General features: G+C 36.0%; 1 long non-coding RNA gene and 1 pseudogene across 1 annotated transcript; both read right to left on the reverse strand.

The window, feature by feature from the left end:
- Nucleotides 1-9,455, reverse strand: part of LOC110712658 — a 29,165-nt pseudogene extending 19,710 nt beyond the window's left edge.
- On the reverse strand, nucleotides 863-2,810 carry LOC110712659. Its single transcript, XR_002509643.1, has 2 exons — nucleotides 1,763-2,810; nucleotides 863-1,148 (listed from the first exon to the last, which is right to left on the reverse strand). It is a non-coding gene; the product is annotated as an uncharacterized LOC110712659 (long non-coding RNA).
- Nucleotides 9,456-15,951: the final 6,496 nt, after the last annotated feature.

Raw genomic sequence — 15,951 nt, forward strand, 5'->3', positions numbered from 1 at the left:
TTTATTACTTCATACTATAAATTTTTTGTCTTTATATATAACTTATTATGGTTTATTTTTTTGTTTTTTTTTTGTTTTTTTGTGAATTATATATTTCATTTTGGGTGTTTTTTATTTGTTCTATTTGAAAAGATTCTTTCTATATATCAAAAATATTAGACAAATTTACCTTACTAGGTTATTATTTCAACAATGTCCATATATATTTTTTATTAATTTTCGACATTTGTACCCAGTTTATTACGAGTATTTAATACGTTGAAAAGTAAGTAGCATAACATTCCAACACACAATTATGTCTAACAATTTTTAATAAAGCAATTGACATTATAATCCACTTGACCACTACTACTTTCCTTATTACCCATTATTTACCCATACATCAAACCAAATGTAACAATATACGTGAGTTCATTTTTATTTTCTTAACAATATAAACTCCTTTTATATCAAACTCTCAAAAGTCACATGGATACCCAAAAAAAAAAAAGTTTTAAAATTTAGGATATATTGCACACTTTTCCAAGTATAAAATATTTAAATATTCATATTGACAATTTTTAATCACAATTGACAACTCTCCTATTTTTAAAATCCATAAAAACACCTATAAGGGGCAATTATCTATTTTTTCACTAATGGTAATTTTTTCAGCAAGTTTTTTTTTTTTTTTTTTTTTTAAATTGAGTATAAGTGTTTCCACTTTTTTTTTTTTGAGGGATAAGTGTTTCCACTTCATCATAAGTTAAAAAATAAAAATTTCCAAACAATTGCTGAAAAAAAAAAAAAGAAATGTTTTCAGAAAAAATAAATAAATAAATATAAGAAACAAAAAAAAGGGAAAAGAAAGATACGGAGTACATAGCAAGTTACAAACAAGATAAAGTCCCTTTACTAAATTACTTATCTTATAAACAAAAGTTAGTAGTACAGCTGTATAGTACTTTTTTTTTTTTTTTAATTCTTATCTCTATTTTGACTGTCTTCTCCTCTCTTTTTCACCCATTACTTTCTTTCACCATTTTTATGAGCTCAAATGGCTTCCTTCTTCAACTTCTTGTCTTCTTCGTCTCTTTTCCTTTTCTAATTATTTTTTCACCATTCTTCATCTTCAAAATGACATGGCTTCATGATTTTCCCATTAAAACCTGCCAAAAATATGAATTAGGATGTGAAATTTTCAACAGAAGATAAATTTTAGATCTAAAGAGGGAAAGGTTGCCGGCCTGCCGCAAGTCCACCTCCACAGATGGTACCGAACTGCCGACAACCAGTACACAGCGGAATTATGTATTTATTTATTTATTATTTTTTTTTTAATAAAAAAATTCAGCTCTGTTTCACACTTTCTCCCATTCCTCTCTGTCTCTCTCAAGTGTCCGGGATCAAACAGCCGAATCTGACACGAATTCCGTGTCCGTGTCCACGTCATGTCATGTCGACACGGACACTTTGGGTTTTTTGCCGAGTCCGGTGAACATAGACTACACCATTCACAAGGAGCCTATTAAATAAACCATCTCCCTCTGAGAAGGCCACAGTCACCTCACCCGGACCATAGTCCTCATCATAAGACGAGTACGGAGATCCGCTAGGGAAATCCGGCAACACATCGGCATGGGGGATACCGGAGGTAGCAGAACAATCTTGTGCTACTTCCACGGCGGGTTCACCTTGTTCAACCCACCATGGTTGTCTAATGCTGGAGGAACTTGACGATGATGCCATTAAAGAAAGAAAGCATAAAAGAACAAAGGCGTACCTTAAAGTGTAGTGTCTTACAGCTAAATGAAGCTCCTGCTGATGCTAAATCATGATCACCGCCTCGACTACCTCCGAACAAGAGCGCACAAGCTTCCTTCCGCCAAACAGTGTTGCAAACGCTTTCTCACACTAACTTTTATCACTACTTTCTCTCACTAGAAATCTTTTGCGAATGAAATTGTGAATGAGAAATGTGTGTTTATGTGGCTATATAAAGAGAAACATTTGCCTCGAAATGAGCCAAAGGACACTTGTTACTCATGCGAAGGAAGGGTGTCACATAGGGAAGGGTGTCACAAGACACTTGTTACTCATGCAGAAGAGTATGTATACTTATCATCGCCCCCCAAGGGGCTCTTAGAAAGCATCAATTATATCATCGCCCGTCATAGGGGCTCATTATGGGGTGGTCCAAGCCCGTACCATTCCAAGGTAGGCCTAAAAATGAGACGTAATCGAAAAAATGGCATTTTTACCATGCTAGAGGACTTTTTTCGCAATTTTGTGGGCCGAAGCTTCTTTGGAACTTCGGCATCACGTGAAGCTCGGAAAAATACACAAGTTAAAAAAAAAAGTTTGTTCGATTCGGACACCCAGGGACCAAGTTATGGCCTCCCGAAGTATTCGTCAAAATTTACTAAATAACGGACAACATTGCTTTCCGTGGGTGACGAGATGGGTCATTTTTAAGCATTCTTAAAAATAATATATGGTTCTCGAGACACTCCATCACCCACATGACACCTGAGCGCCAAAACGACCTCTTTTATGAGTTGCAAAGACGTGCAAACGCGATCAAAAAAGTCCAAAGCCATTGGCCGAGGGTTGAATCATCGCCCATAAAGATAAGGGGCTACAATGCACAAGAAGATTATCGCCCACCATGGGTTGGCCTAAGTCAAAATCGCCGCCCTCCAAGCTAGGGCTAGGCCTAACGTGTGCTGGTGCGAGTTGTAGGCATCAGCGCCCAACAAGCATGCTAGGCATCAGTGCCCAGCAACGCTGCCAGGCATCAGCGCCCAGCAAGCCTGCCATGCAGCAGCGCCCAGCAGCAAACCGCCAGGCATCAGCGCCCAGCAGCATCAGCGCCCAGCAGCAGCTATGCCTGCCAGCCAGCATCAGCAAGCTGCGTGCCAGGTCTGCCAGGCAGAGCGCCCACAGCGGCTAGCTGCCTGCGAGGCAGCATCAGCGCCCAGCAGCGGCTAGTTGCCCGCCACGCAGCATCAACGCCCATCAAGTGTGCTCGACTACCAAAAAAAAGAAAAAAAAACTTTTACGAAGACGTGACTTAAATACAGCCTATGTCACCGGGTCGATTGATTTCATTCGATCAATATTTTTTCGACAAACTCCCAAACCGCAGAGTGCGCTTTACGACTTTGTCGTGGGGCTAATGTTTGGACCCCTGTAGGCCCACGTTCATTAGATACAGAAATTACCAAAATGCCCTTAGTTAAACCCTAAACAGGTAAATTCAATCATCATGCACAGCACGCATCCCGAAAAACCCTAATATAGCCCAACAGGGCCTAACACGGCCCAAAACGGCCGGAAACCCTATTCCTAACCCTAATCAAGTTAATTAATCCTCTCCTATAAATGCTAATCTTCACAAATTAGCAAGGTAATTAATTTTTCCACACACTCTCTCTCTACAAATTCTCTCTCTAAACACAGTTTACTGACTTGACCGTCGGAGGGGCTTTCTCGGGAACACCCCCCGAGGCAGTTGACTTTTGTTGTTTTGCAAGACTCGGTTTGACCAAACGAGCAGGCTCCCCTACAACTCCGATCCGAAATTCTTTTGCAGAAACAGATACAAAGTATCATTTATCCCTTACATAGTCCAAAATTCTCTTCCTATCATATATTCCAACTAATTACAGATATGAATCAAGAACAGGAAACTTACTGTCTCATAAATGAACAAACTAACTTTTTGTATAATAGTCTACCCTACCACCATATATGCAACAATTGTCACCATCATAACACAACTACCAAACATACCTCCACACCTTTATCCTTCAAAGCCTTGATCTCTTTTCCAGGAAGACCAATCAAATCCTGCTTAAGCTTGTGCTTAACTGAATAAACTACATATCCCTACATATCCCTCCACCATATCATATAAATGAACAAATTATACTTGGTTAATAGCTCGAGGATATCTTTGACCCACACAGATGAGGTGATAAAAGGGGATATAACTAAAAAGGGAGTACTTCGTACCTGAGTGGGAATGACATGATATGTCTTAAATGCTTTAACTTTAAGATCCCTCCTAATATAAAATTCTTCTCCTGAAAATCATAAAAAAAAAAAAAAAAAAAGTGAAAGCAGAGTAATTTAATAGAAACAGTTGGCATGATCATTGAAGAGAACAAGCTTGGAGGGAGTTATGTAGAATAAAAATGTGAATCTAATACGAACATTACCCACATCTAGACCAACTAAATTATTCTTCAGCTCAGATTGGTCCATTGCTCTATTGCTCTGTGTACATCAAAAACCTTTCCACATCCTCTTTTATAGCTTTAGGCACAAAAATTGTAGGAGGTTTCATAGAGAACAATCCACGAGTAGCAACATACATCGGTAATCCTCCCTGATATACATATCACATTACACTGTACATCTAGTATTTAGGAGATGGACACAGCTCAAAAATACTCCAAAGTAGGTCTACTTGAAAGAGCATTTGGCTGTGTAAAAAAAAAAAAGATAAAAAAAACAGAGAGACACACACAAAAAAAAAAAAGGAAATTATCAATGGTACACCCAAGGTTCGGGCTTTTATCAATGGTACACCAACTTAGTTTTTGTTTATCAGCGGTACACCCAAGGTTTAATACACTCATCTACACTAACCCTAACATTAATCAAACGTTAATTAAAGGTTAATTTTAGGTTAATCCACTTAAAACGAAATGACTAATTTGCCCCCCTACTCCAAATACATTAAATCGCTCCTTTCAAACCACAACTACCTATATTAAAAACTCCTAAGTCAGAAGATCGTTCATCTTCTTCTTCCTTCTCACTCTCTCCCCTGTTTCTGCTGTTGTGAGGTTCCATAATCGACGGGCGAATTGAACAAAATTCTAGCAAATTCTGCACTTCATTGTTGATCGCTTAAGGTAAGTTTTCATCTGAGTATTTGATTTTCCAACTTTCGCTTAGTTTTGGTAATATATGAATTTTTTGTTTAAATGGTTGAATTTTGGTTTCCATGTACAATTGTTAGCGAATTATGGTTTAAATTATGCACAATGTGCTTGTGATTATTATTTGTTGCTTTAATGTTGTATTTTTTGCACAAATAATTCGAATTGGGTGTGTTTGAGTAGATATATGTATGTTTGTGTGTTAAAAGGGAAAATCAGAAAGGAGGGAAACTATATATAGAGGAAGAGGGGGTGGGTAGGGTAGAGTACATAAAGGAGGGGAAAATGAAGAGGGGAAAAAAAGGGAGGGAATTTTTTAAGTTTAAAAAATCGAATTAAACCCCAACTTAACCTTTACTTAACGTTTGTTTAACGTTAAGTGTATAGTTGATAATCGTGTGAAACCTTGGGTGTACCGCTGATAAACAAAAACTAAGTTGGTGTACCATTGATAAAAGCCCGAACCTTGGGTGTACCATTGATAATTTCCCAAAAAAAAACAGAGCATATGGCAAAATATATATATATATATATATATATATATATATTAAAAAGAGAAGAATAATCATTTTCAGAATTCAATATTAGCAAAAGAAACTATCCATTACTTTGTTTACTTATCAACAGATGATTAAAGAGACAATCTGTTCCATTTGCTATACAATTACTCGAACGACTGAGGGACGGGGAAGGGAGTAATATACATTCTTAAAACAGAGCACAGTAATTCAGTAAACATTTTATAAAAAATCTCCACATCACTGTTAACTCAAGAATTTCATCGAAACTCGTATAAAAAACCAAATAAAGATTATGGCTGAAAGCCTAAAACTCAAGAAATAAAAGTCGACAAAAATTAACCAAAGATCAAAAAAATTCAAACACAAGAAAAAACCCATGAAATACAACAAAATCAAGATTATATAGAGAGCAGAAGAGAAGACATACAATGTGGTCCATATGACCATGGGAGATAAAAAGGAAGTCTTGAGAAATGGCACATTGAGGGCACCTTCCGATATCGAAAGCGAGGTTGAGAGAAGGGAAGATAATGCATGTTTCTTGGCCAGCAATTGATAAACCCTCAATTTGATATCCTTGTATATTTATTCCTCTTTTCTTCTTCTTTGTTGCAGAGTACGCTTCCGAGTTCGACTCGTCATTCTTCGGCTCCATTGACATATTTGATACTATTCAACACCTTCTTTACCGCCGTTCCAAGGCTCTCCCTATCTCCTCCCTTCCTCTACTTCTTCCGCCACAGTAGAAAAGAGTGAAGATAAAATTTGGGTATTGAACTTTAATCAATGTTGCAGATTGGGTACTGGACTTTGGTACTGCCTGATTGTTACCTCTTGTAACTGCTTACCAAGCATTAATGATTCTACAAAAAAAAAAAAAAAAAAAAAAAAAATTAAGTACAGAATGTCAATAACGTTTTTGGGAGAAGACAAAATGTATGAAAATTGAAAAGTAGCCTTACAAAAATTGCAACCATATAAAACTGAATATTTAACCAAAACAGCAGCTATCTTCAGCAAAATAATCAAATTGTGACCCTAACCTAAATTACCAACACATTTTTTTATCAAAGTTTCAATTTTTAACACAGAATCAAAACGAAAAAGTATCAATTAGGTGTGAAGCTCGAGAAAAGCAAATCGGCAATGAAAATTCATTATAAAAAGCTATTAATTGTAAACACCACCATAAAATTGAATTATCAACACAAATTTCAATTATTTTTTTTAATAAATCTCAAATTTATCAATAACAAAATTTCCATGATAAAAGTATATGTATATAAATATGTAATATATGGAAAAAAAAAAAAAACACGAGAACATTCATAACCATCATAATTATACTAGTCTAATTATTCACAGGAATCCAAATTACTAACATCAAATATACTAACATAAGTTCAAAACTATCAATTATACACCAAAAAAAAAAAAAAAAAAAAAAAAAAAAAAAAAAAAAAATAATAATAATAATAATAATAATAAATATTACACACAAAACAAAAATCCCAATATACACAAATGAAATTAAAAACTATCAATCATCATTAAAAAAAAAAAAATAAAAAAAAAAACCCCAATAAGCAAGAATCTAGCTCTGCAATCAATTATTCAATTATATTTCAAATTAGCAATTATCAATTAGATTAAAAACTACGGAGTAGTAAATTTAACTCACAATGTGTCTGCCGGGAAGCTCGGGCTCAGGTGAGTGAGCGACTGTGCGTCTATGCAGCAGGAAGCAGGAATTCCGGAGGGCGGCGGTCGCACACTGCAGTTCGGTGTCGTGGGCGGCGGTCGCACACTGCAGTTCGGTGTCGTGGGGTGCGCGTGCGGCGTGTTGAGTTCGGAGTGTGGGGCAAAATAAGAAATTGGGAGTAGTAGGAACTGTTCTCAAGATTATTTTGGTTCTCAATTCAATTCTTAAGTAGTAGTGAAGCGTTGCCCGGATTGTTACTATTGTAGACGTACAATAATTTTTTTTTAAAGGGTTTTCAAAATTGCAATTGTCATTGTCAAATCAAAATTGTGGTATTTTTTGAATAATGAATATAGTTTTTTTTTTTATTTATTTATTTTAATTGAAAATTGTGGTTTGTACTTATATAAAAAAAATTTCCATACAAATACCATAGTTTTTTTTTTTTTTTTTTTTGAAAGAACAAATATCATAGTTGATATTGGCTTAGATGGTTAAATAGTCATATGTGTAATAGGAGGTTGAGGATTTGAACCTCTTTATTTCTTATGTTTTTATATGGAGTAATATTAGATGTGATAATATTAACTTTTTTTTTAATTCTCCTAGTTTTTTACTAGGGTTTTCCCTCTAGAATTCTCCTTGGGAGGGTTTTTTCTTAGTTTTTTGCTAGGGTTTTTTCAGTTTTTTTAGGGTTTTTCTTCGATCTTCTCCCTTCTCCCCTTTTCCTCCTTCATCCTTCTATTCTTAATCTCCATTGTGATTATTGGTGAGGGCTACCACTGTTTTCTTGATAAGTGGTAAGCCCCCAAATTACTTTTTAATCGCTTATAATAATAGATCCCATCCTTTATGATGGTATTGATCGGTGTAGATGATTTTCCTTTTGTCATCGGAAGTTCTAATTTTTTGGTGGTGGTTCGTGCGGCGTTGAATAAGTTGTCAGATCAACGACTACAATTAATTGAATCAGGTTTTGTTCAATTCAAAAACTATCAAAAATCGCAAGAGACGAGGGTATTCATCAATGTCAATTCAAGAGACGATGGTATTCATCAATGTCAATTCTCACTCGTAATCGTAGTTCTACAGAATTAGAATTGTTATTTGATTCAATTTTCATTGTATTTATCGTTTCTGATTTCTTTTGTAAATGTCGTATGTCTTCTTATTAATGAATGGATCTTCCTTTCAAAAAAAAAAAATATTAGATGTGTAACGCCTTTTAATAGATTAGTATAGATTTCCTTCTCTCATAAAATATTCAATTCAGCTCAACTTAGTCTAGTCAGTCAAAACATGCCCTAAGTTTAGATCTCCAATAGCTAATTACAACTGAGTTGCGAACCAACATCTTGTTCTATTTTCTTAGAGGTGATCAATGGGCGGGCATGCCGGAGGTGATCAATGGGCGGGCATGCTGGGTTCGGGTCAAGCCAAGGTAAAAAAAAACATATGACCATTTATCGGGCTGGGCCAAACTTCGGGCCGAAAAATGTGTTCCCAAACCCGCCCAAATTAGACAGGGCAGCAAACGGGCTTTTCGGGCCAATTTTGAGTCGGGCAATAAAACAACTAAAATTGCATAAAATTGATTTCCCAAGCCCATCCAAAATTTTTTAAAAATCGGATTTGAAAAAGTTGTCCAAAGCTCGCCCAAAATCAGGTCGGGCCAACGGGCCAGGCTCAACTTGATCACTTCTATATTTTCTCAACCCTTCAAAAACTAGAGTATGTGTTACTTTGCTACTTCTCAAAGGGATAGTGTACTCCCAAAATTATCCTCAACTTTTGATTTGACGAAATTGCCCCTGCGATCTTGGTCAGCTTCTTACAATTGACTTTGAACAATGAGAAAGTTGCTTAATTTCTTCCTCTTTTTCTCTTGAATTTCCTCTCAATCATTCATTTGTTTTACTACATTTCCCATAGAGTAATAGAGGTGATCAACCACGGTCCGCCACACTAGCCTGGTTGATCTGCAGTTTTTAATAGCTAGTCTCGGGACTAGCTATATCTATATAGCTCCTCGCTTTAAACGACACTGTTTAATTGCTTTAACATCAATGCATGACGTCAGTAAAACACATGTTAAATCAGATATAATTACCTCTTAAAAAAAAATTTAAAAAAAAAACAGTTTCCATCCTCAAAAGCTGTCATACACACTTTGTCTCTCTGACCAAAATTTACTCTCTCTATTTCCTCTCAAAACCACCATAATCTATCAAACTACAAAAGCTTAGAGATCAAAATGACATGCATAAACATGGATATTCAATATGAAAGTAGAGCAGCATCTAAAGAATATAAATAACAACCTCGAAAAAATAGTAATTTTGCAATTTTCTATGTACTAGTAGCATAATTGTTTGATTACAAGCTAGACTTTTTGTAGCAATTTTATTTGATTATTAAGGAGGGATTTTGCCAAATTTTGTTGCAATTTTGGTTGATTTTATCTACATTTTCAATTTTGGTTAATTAATTAAATTTGATAGTATGAAAATTGTGAACAAATATAAGAATGAACATATGCTATTATAAGAATGAACATATGATAGTATAAGAATGAACATTTAATATTACAAGAATAAACATTTTGCCAAATTGTGAACATTAAGAATGAACATTTCATATTACAATTTACAAGAATGAACATTTTTGCCAAATTGTGAACATTAAGAATGAACATCTGATATTACAAGAATGAACATTTTGCCAACTTGTGGACATTAATATTATAAGAATGAACAACTGATAGTATATGAAAATGAACTTATATTTTAAGAATAAATATCCTATAACAAGAAAATGTTCATTTTTACAGTATTATATTAAATATTCATTTTCAAAATGAGGGACCAGCCAAAATTGGCTGGACTCGAGACCATGTAAAAATTTTGCGCCTGATCTGACCTGAAAATAGGGCGGGTGGGGCATGCCTAAAAACTCAAATCTAGCCCGAAAATCTCGCTTTGGCTCGACTATCCAATTAGTATTATGTGTACCTAAAGTCGTATCCCCAAATCAAAAGTAATATCTAAATCCTCTAACTAATGTAGATAGGGAAGTAGAGTCGAATCCACAGAGAAACGGATCTTTCTATTCCTAATTAACTAAAATAATCTAGATTATGAAGTAACCAATATTTATATTTGAATAAGAAACTAAACTACTAAGATTGAGAATAGGGAGAAAACAATATATAAAAGGATCTAGGGCATAGGTTCACCAATAAATAATACTCCAGGGTAAAACATAATAATCAATCATTGACATTGCATAAATAACACGATTAACAAGCTCTCGCAATTTATTAACCAACATAGATCTAACAGGCTCTCGCAATTTACTAGATCTAAGTTCCTATTGAAAATAGCCTTTAATATCAAATTAACATCTGCTCGATTCATCAATTTAATATTGCTATACTTTTACAAGCCGCAATTGTAAAACGTTAAAACAATTCAATAAGAAATTATCATGCAATACCAACAATCAATAATAATAGATCCCATCCTTTATGATGGTATTGATCGGTGTAGATGATTTTCCTTTTGTCATCGGAAGTTCTAATTTTTTGGTGGTGGTTCGTGCGGCGTTGAATAAGTTGTCAGATCAACGACTACAATTAATTGAATCAGGTTTTGTTCAATTCAAAAACTATCAAAAATCGCAAGAGACGAGGGTATTCATCAATGTCAATTCAAGAGACGATGGTATTCATCAATGTCAATTCTCACTCGTAATCGTAGTTCTACAGAATTAGAATTGTTATTTGATTCAATTTTCATTGTATTTATCGTTTCTGATTTCTTTTGTAAATGTCGTATGTCTTCTTATTAATGAATGGATCTTCCTTTCAAAAAAAAAAAATATTAGATGTGTAACGCCTTTTAATAGATTAGTATAGATTTCCTTCTCTCATAAAATATTCAATTCAGCTCAACTTAGTCTAGTCAGTCAAAACATGCCCTAAGTTTAGATCTCCAATAGCTAATTACAACTGAGTTGCGAACCAACATCTTGTTCTATTTTCTTAGAGGTGATCAATGGGCGGGCATGCCGGAGGTGATCAATGGGCGGGCATGCTGGGTTCGGGTCAAGCCAAGGTAAAAAAAAACATATGACCATTTATCGGGCTAGGCCAAACTTCGGGCCGAAAAATGTGTTCCCAAACCCGCCCAAATTAGACAGGGCAGCAAACGGGCTTTTCGGGCCAATTTTGAGTCGGGCAATAAAACAACTAAAATTGCATAAAATTGATTTCCCAAGCCCATCCAAAATTTTTTAAAAATCGGATTTGAAAAAGTTGTCCAAAGCTCGCCCAAAATCAGGTCGGGCCAACGGGCCAGGCTCAACTTGATCACTTCTATATTTTCTCAACCCTTCAAAAACTAGAGTATGTGTTACTTTGCTACTTCTCAAAGGGATAGTGTACTCCCAAAATTATCCTCAACTTTTGATTTGACGAAATTGCCCCTGCGATCTTGGTCAGCTTCTTACAATTGACTTTGAACAATGAGAAAGTTGCTTAATTTCTTCCTCTTTTTCTCTTGAATTTCCTCTCAATCATTCATTTGTTTTACTACATTTCCCATAGAGTAATAGAGGTGATCAACCACGGTCCGCCACACTAGCCTGGTTGATCTGCAGTTTTTAATAGCTAGTCTCGGGACTTGAATCAATTCTCATCTCTCGAATCTTGAATCAATATTGTCAAACTCATGCATAAAAGATAGGCCTAATCTAGTCACAGAGCATTAAATCAATCGATAGGAAATTAATCTAGCTTTGATAATTAACAACAACAAATTACCCCTTCATATTATTTATTAGATCCCCATAAACCCTAGAAATTAAACTACTCACACATATTAAAAACTAAACTAATCAAAGTAATAAAATAAATCATGATGAAAGGAATAAAATAAATAACTAAGATTAAGGGAAGAGAAATCGTTACCAAAATAAATCTGGAATTAAGAGTAGAATTAAGAACAAAGGTTTAAGAGAAAAGAAATCTAAGAGAATAATTAAGAGAGTAAAGAAAGAGTAAAAAGGAGAAGAAGATGAGAAGAAGAGATACTAAAAACGTATTACGGAGGAGTATTTATACTCCGTACAAAAATCCTAAACTAAAACAAATTAAAACTACGTTAAACATCAACTAATAAAACACGCGCCCGATCGGGCGAGGGGCGCGCCTTTTTGCTCTCTAATACTAAACTCGCGCCCGGCCGGGCGCGTCACCGGGCGCCAGCCTAAGCTTCTCCCGCCCGGCCGGGCGCCAGCCTTTTTGGCCGGGCGGCTCTCTTGGGCCACTATTTGGACTTCGATTGGGCTCCAACTCTTCGGGCCAATCTGGATTTCCTCTTCCGGTCTTGAATACTCGGTCCAAATGCCCCGGTATCACCTATATCGAGCCCTTAATCACCAGTTCGATGGCTCTAACCGGCCCTGGGCTATAGAATCTGGTCGTGCTTCTCCAATGTTCGTGATTGCTCCAAAATAAATCGGGAAAATACTCCAAAAGCATAAATCCCTGCAAAAGTCAACCAAATCTACGAAAACACTAGAAAACACCAATTAGTAATAGAAGTGGCTCTAAAGAGCCAAAAACACTACTAATTACGACCAAGGGACGGGGGTAAAATACTATATAAAATAGACACATCAGTACCATGGTGCACCTAGAATTAGGTGCACCTTGACCAATCCGCGCCCAACAAGGGAAGCCCAGACGAAAGAAGCCCACGATTTTAATTTTTAGAATAATAGTTTCTCTTCTCTCCAACTGTCATATCTTTTAAGTTCAAAAAAAAAATTGTCAAATCTATTTTTTTTCATTTAAAAATTTTCTCTCTCCTCTCACAAATTAAAAACCTTCCTCAATTTATTCTTTTGTATTTTCTCTCTCCTCTCACCATTTTCTCTCTAAAAACTGCAATCTACCATAGAGAAAAACAAAAAACACATAAAAACACCTTCAAAGAGATGAACATCACTTAAACTTTTTTTTATTTTCCTACATTTATGTTAAATTTGCTAATATAATTCAACAAATTGTAAAAATTGAAACTATATTCTACTATATAATTGTCTTTTTGACTTTTAATTTTTTTTTTTGGGTAGAAAATCATAATTATCTGCTCCTACTAAAGAGGATGAAGATGTGAAAGTAACTTATTGTTTAAATTCGCAATTTAATTTTGAATTGTTAATTTTTAGAATTGAATACTAACTTGAACATTAAAATTTTTTAACAGTTTTATCAGTCAAATGTTCAACGTCAGAACACCAAAAAAGAAGAAATTAGATGATGTATCCAAGAAAAAGCCAATTGTTAAAAACTTCTGAACCCCAATTACAAATCACTGAACACCCTACAAAAACATCTAAACCCCCTACAAAACTTTTAAACCCCAACCACAAACCACTAAAACACCCTTCAAAAACGTCTGAACCTCAACCATAAACTACTGATTGAAAGAAATGGTGTCCTTCGAACAAGTGTATTATTCTGATAGTGGGTTCAGAATTATTAGAAACCTAATATATTCAGTAAGGTCAAGTGATCGGAATGCCTAGGTGGAGGCCGCTTCCAATCAGTAATATTAATGTATAATTAATATCACAGCTTAATTTGGACTGAACCCTTCGGGTCACACCCAAGCAATTAACAAACCGACTCGACGAATTAATTCGGAAGAAAATAATGAGTCGCCCGAGTATTAAATATTTAGACGTCGGAAATTCGAGCTTAGAGCGTCGAAACCGAGCGTCGGAAGTCGAGTAAAAAATAGTAAAAGATAAGACGGCAAAATTAATAATAAATCAACAATGAATAAAATACCCCTAGCATCGGAACCCCGAGTGCTAGGGGATTAGGCAAGCTAGCAGCCCACACCATGTGCGAGGCTTGCTAGAAAGCTACGGCCAGCAGCTCGCACATAATGCATGCGTGGCTTGCTGGCGCGCTGCAGCTAGCAGCCCACACATGTGCGAGGCGTGCTAGCAGCAGCCTTCGGCAACAGCAGCCCACACATGTGTGCGTGGGCGTGCTGGCCGAACTTGCTGGCATCAAGCAGCCCGCATGTGCGGGGCTTGGCTGGGCCGGGTAGCTTGGGCCGTGGTCATTGGGGAAGCATGTGAGGGAGGCTTCAAGTGTGAGGGACAAGTGGCACAAGGAGAGGAAGGAGTGGGGAGCAAGTATGGTCCCCTCCTCTCCAAGTGGTCCTCACTTCCCTTTGCATGTATTAATGACACTTGTAGATTTATTATTAGTTTGCTTATTTATTTTATTTTAACTTTAAAATAAATTGTGGAATTTCATGCTTCCACATTGATGGGATAGAAATTCCACTCTCACTCTTCCCTATAAATACCCACCTTGGGCTTTTGGGAAGAGAGCTTGAGTAGGAGTTAAATAGAGCATTGCATTTGCAAAAACTCTTAAACTCATATAATACTCGGGTTTTGGTCGGACCTTGCTAACCTCGAGGTAAAGGACCTAAAAGTCGGGAGTTGTTTTTGCAGGTGGATCTCCGTTGGAGGCTTTCGTGTTTTCAAGGCTAAGCTTTTCAAGTAAGAGCCCAATTTGTGAGCACGCGACAAAGGTATATTTCCCATTTTCCCTTTTGTGTTTATTTTATGCATTAGTGATATTATTTATTGCGAGCATGATCCTTGGCTCGGGTTTTTCCGCGGTGAGTGGGACTCACCCAACCCCAACACTGAACACCTTACAAAAATCTCTGAACCCCCTACAAAAACATCTGAACCCAACCACAAACCACTGAACACCCTTTAAAACCTCTGAACCCCCTATAAAAACTTCTGAACCCCAACCATAAACTACTAAACACCTTACAAAAACCTATGAACCCCCTACAAAAACTTTTGAACCCCAACCATAAACCATTGAACACCTTACAAAAACCTTTGAACCCCCTACAAAAACTTCTGAACCACAACCACAAACCACTGAACACCCTACAAAAACCTTTGAACTCCCTACAAAAACTTCTGAACCCCAACCCCAAACACTGAACACCCTTTAAAAACCTCTGAACCCCCAAAAACTTGTGAACCCCAACCACAAACCACTGAACACCCTATAAAAACCTCTAAACCCCCTACAAAACTTTTGAACCCCAACCACAAACCACTTAACACCCTTCAAAAACTTATGAACCCTTACAAAAACCTCTGAACCCCAATTATAAACCACTGAACACACAACAAAAACCCTCCCTGCAAAAACTTCTGAACCCCATCCACAAACCACTAAATACCCTAGAAAAACCTCTGAACCCCCTACAAAAACTTTTGAACCCCAACCACAAAACATTGAACACCCTTCAAAAACTTCTGCACTTGAAGACATTATTCAAAATGCCAAATGTTTCGATTTATAAATTACTAAGTAGAGAATGCCAAATTTTTTAATAAAATTAAAAATACATAGATCTAAAACAAAAATAAGTTTATAAGTAATGTATCGCATGTTCAGAATTATAATAAAGATGTTTGTAATTCCAAAAATACATGTTATGTATTTACAGAAAACGTATCATACGTTCATATTTTTAACTTAAAATGTTCAAAATGCTAAAATATAATCAAATACAGAACTGTTCATAACAAAATACACAATTATCACTAAAAATCAAAAGAATATGAAAGCTACATATTTCGAAACTCAAACCTAGCCATGGTGATTTAGATAATGAAATCTTATTGGAAAATAATCACACCATCGTCTTAACCACCTTCTATTCGACGACGACAC

The sequence above is a fragment of the Chenopodium quinoa genome, unplaced genomic scaffold (assembly GCF_001683475.1).
Source record: "Chenopodium quinoa cultivar QQ74 unplaced genomic scaffold, ASM168347v1, whole genome shotgun sequence".
NCBI lineage: Eukaryota > Viridiplantae > Streptophyta > Magnoliopsida > Caryophyllales > Amaranthaceae > Chenopodium > Chenopodium quinoa.